Here is a 4,753-nt window from a genome sequence, read left to right as displayed (position 1 = left end):
ATAAAGTAACAATGAACTTGAATGAACCTGGTTACAAGTTCAGCTATCCATTAACTTTCATTTTAAAAACATGGAACGGTTATAAGCGTCAAAGAAAACAAATACACAAACAAAGACACATTGTTAGATAGCTAGTTTAGTTAGTTGGGTTGCGCACTTTATTAGACTGACTGTGAACATATATTTTAGAGTGACGACATAGACTTTGGGTTAGAGATTAGAAAACTTTTATTAATCAGTTACTGCTAGACTCTTGAGGGGATAACATCGTTATTAGTGACAGACTAGACTGTGGCCCATTCTGTAATAAACGTTTGTTTGAAGTTCACATTGAGTCAGCTTGGCCATTGAGTCTGTGTCCCTGTTAGTATCTTATCTATATTTGTGTCGGTGTGCATGATTTCAAGAACTCACGATTAAAATACATCAAACAAGGTACGCACGCACTTAGTCTAATCAAGCATCTTCTAGAAATACTTCAGCTTCATTTGATATACACATGCATCCGTTACAACATACACAAATTGATGTTTAAAACTTATATAAAGTTTCTAAAGTTTTTGTTTATGCCAGTCAAATGGAACTTAAATCCATAGAATTGAACCAGCAGGCTATATGTAACGTCCCCCCCCCCTTATATGTAACGTCCACACAAAGCAGGTGATCTAGATCTGCCAGCTACTGACCGCTGTCTATCACCACGGCACCACTGCCAGGAGTGTCAGAGTGACACGAGTTAAGCCTCTCGCACTGGACCCTATCGCGATATTTCATACTGATGATTTACGGCGCCGCCCATGATCGTGAACCTCGTTAGCATCCGTGCACCCAGGAGCCGGACGTAGCCACGGTGTTGCTGTAGTGCTTTATCAGACTGTCATTGTTTGGAGAGGGGAGGCACGGGGGCGCACGTAGCCCTTCATGTGCCTCGTTCATGAATTGAACTAGTGATTTATTTACTTAGTTGGTTTGTCAAGCGCTTTAACTCTTTCTCTCCGTAATTATTTTCCACGTTCCGATAGAATTATTCATTTTGCTCATTTGTGTTTCACTACCCTTATTATAAATAAACGCCAATAACTTTTTTTTGTATGTAAACAGGCAATGTTGTATTATGTATATAATTATAGAAGAATGCATGCTCTTTTTATATAACACAAATTAAAGTTTATAAAACCAAAATTTAATTTAATTTAATTTAATGGGGTCAAATCAACTTTAATATCGTCAGTTAGGAGAGAAGGAGTTAAATTCCAAAATGATAATATCATTGGGGCTAGGATTATGGGGGATTCTCATAAAAAGAGTAAAAAAGCCCATGGTTCCATTGGTCGAGCGGCCAAGGACTACGTTTAGTAAATGTATATACCACCTCCAACTCTCACCCCAACCTCACAACCCCCACGGCCGAAAATGAGTAGGCATCATTGAACTTTGATATGCAGTTGTTCCGTTTTATCCCAAATCTTCTGTAGACAGCTTCAAACTCATTCCACACGGCCAGACGAGTGTCGCGCGCGCGTTAAATTTTCTTTTCATGTTTAAAAGTTTTGTTTTTATGTTTAGGAAGTAGTTTGTATTGGGCGTGAGTTGGTTCTTAAACCACGAAGAGACACTAAATGGACCTCATTCACCAATCATAAACAAACAACATTTAGCCACGTGATAATATTGATAAAACAACGGAAATAAACGTATCACGTGACAGCCTTAGTGTATTACGTAATTTGTATAGAAGAGATAGAGAATATATATATATACTTTTTTTTCTTTTTTTTTTTTGACCCGGGGGGGGGGGGAGAAAAAAATCCCCCTCTCCCCCCCCCCCCACCAAAAAAAAAAATCCTGGCTATGAGGAACAGCCAAGCAAGCACCGACAGAGCAGGAAATCAAAAGACGACAATAGGACTGGATTGGCCAGACAATGCAGAGGGCAAGGGAAAATATTGCAAAGCAGGCTCTGAACTGGAACCAGACATAATAATAATAATAATAATCTTTATTGTCCGTATGGAAATTTGTCTTACAATTTGTGCATTACACCAAACAAAAAACATTATAACTATAAGAAACCAAAGTGTACATTCACACCAGACTCACTCATAATTTACATGTGACAAAGTTTATACCAGATTGTTCTTATTTAATGATTTGATTGGAAGAGATCAACAGAAGCAAAGATGGCAGGAAGGACATGGACCCGAGGGAAATAGCCCAGAACAGAGTATGATGGCGAAGTATTGGCGCGGCTTCACTGGGAGTCTAAAGGACTAAGTCAAGTAAGTCAAGTGAATGCATTAAAAGTTTACAAAAAATCATATGGAACCACCAGCCACACTCAGTAATAGCGATTTGCTTTTACACAAAAGTTCAGTTTAGTTGTATCATATGTAGGATATGTGATGTTATCGCATGTCTAATTATACATTTCTGTATAAATCCATTTAAGGCAATGTTATTAAAGTATTTGTGTATATTTCGTGATTGTATTAGAAAAAACTGATAAATTAGATTCTATCACACACACACACAGATTACCTGGCAAAAGACTAAAAATAAAATAAACTCCAAGTCAAAAATGATGTTCGACTAAGGAGACCGGAACTAATATTATAATTCCTTAAAAGCCATAATGAAAGAGATTTTAAAAAAAATAATATGATTACTTCTCTTAATAGCCATACAGATTGAAGATGGATGTCAACATTTGGTACATTTTGGTTTTCTCTATGATTTAAGATAGTTTCAACGTCAGCCAAAAGAGGAAATAGTCATCCGAATGGAGGAGAGCAGTGACTTCCAACTTCCCACCTTACTACTTATGTCAAGAAATACAAAACTCTATCTCTAATTTACCTAATTTCATTAAAATTAACTTTTTCAATATGTTAAAAAAAAAAATAACTTCTAAGAAATTTAACTAAATATTTTGGGTCTACGGTATCATTTCAGTTGTTTTTTTTACAATACCTGTAGGTAGGCCTACAGATCACCTGACTGAATCTTTTAAAAATTAAAACTGCTAATTAATAATTATAGAATAACATCTACATTTACAGTGATTCATGAAGACTCTCAGAATTGGCAGTTATATCTATTAAAGCAGATATAGTCTAAGATAAATTACGATACTCCCATACTGAAGCTCAATGCGACTAGAAGCAGCTAATGTATGTTTCTTTAATATATTTTTTTTAAAATTTAGTTTCTCTTAAATAGCATTTTCATATATAAATTATGATTTAAAATATACATCTGTTTGTTTCACACTCGAGGGCCTCGCTAAATACAAATCGACCACATCAAATTTAGGTCTTGATCCGCCAATAGGCAAGCGATTGCTTTGATTGAAGTAATGCCTAATTGTCGTACTTTTCAGTTATTATCAAGGTACAATTATAGCTAATGACTTGCAGTTTACTTAAATGCTTATTTGTTGAACAAAATGTAAAGACATCTTGAACTCTCATTACAGAAATCCTAGAAATAACTCTTGGAATGTTCTACCTCATCATCGGAAATACAAAATAATAATAATATTATTAAATTAATTTTACAAAGTTCTTTCAGCAAAAGCAATGTAGATGAAAGACATTTTGATAGCATATTATATACATAAACACAACAGTTGAAAAGACAAAAACTAATTTTAAAAAAAGTATTAAATTAATAATGGTGAATCATGCTGTTTATCATAAATAGAAGAAGGAACTCCGCAGTGGGCCTTCTGTGAAGAGACAAAAGGTGAGCTGGTTTTGTCATATTATTAGACACAATCATCATTCAAGATAAAGAATTAGTAACATTACAAAAAAAAAAAAAAAGCTCGATGGACTGTGACAAATGTGTGATTTTTCGCTATTTTAATTTTCTGCTACGAATATAGGCCTATATATATATATATATTCAGACAAAATAGTCATTTTTTAGTTTATCCTAGTAAAATTTTGGGGAAAAAAAAAAGATTAAAAAAAAGATTAAAATGAATATACTCTAGAAACTCTAGAAACTGAACCCAGAGTATCTGGCTTGACAAGTCAAAAATCAACGCAAATTGCCGATGTAATTGTTTCAAATTGAGAGCACTTGGATGCAGGCAGCTTCCAAACGAGATAGATGGAGATTTCTTCAAAATTAACCTCGTCCTATTGAATAGCAGAACCGCCCATCTTAACATTCTACAAGTATATAACAAGTACACATTTTGAACCAATTCCTAGAAATCCGTAACCTGTAGACATGTTTCGCAAGCAAATAAACAATATACAACGGAGCATAATTATGTAATAACAATGGCAATATCCTTGGAATAACTTATGGTATAAATAGATGTATGTATAAAAATAATAATAAGGCTTGTTTTCAAATCCGAAGAATAATGAGCTAGGAGTGCAGTTTTCACGTCGCTACGCAGCCGCAGCTGCGATCTACATATTTTGCCACATCCAGCGCAGACAAAACAAGTGTCCGCCCGTGGTCGATTTAGATTCTCTTTTCGCCGTCTATGTCTGTCCTCGGCAGTGGGTTTTCTTTAGGTAATATATTGAGTAAATGGATACTCTTAATTTAAAATATTTCATAAGCATAGATAAGAGTGTTTTTGAGTACATTGAATCTTTCATGCTCTCTGGTGGTGAAACTATCAATAATTTTCCACCATGTCCAAAAAAAATAATTTAAAAAGTCATATAAGTTATATATTAATCTTAAAAATCGAAAGCTATGAAGTACGTTTTCAGCCAGTTAACAACAC

Source organism: Biomphalaria glabrata, chromosome 10, assembly GCF_947242115.1.
Source record: "Biomphalaria glabrata chromosome 10, xgBioGlab47.1, whole genome shotgun sequence".
Taxonomy (NCBI): Eukaryota; Metazoa; Mollusca; class Gastropoda; family Planorbidae; genus Biomphalaria; species Biomphalaria glabrata.
The sequence above is the reverse complement of the archived record's forward strand: the minus strand, read 5'-3'. Positions refer to the sequence as shown.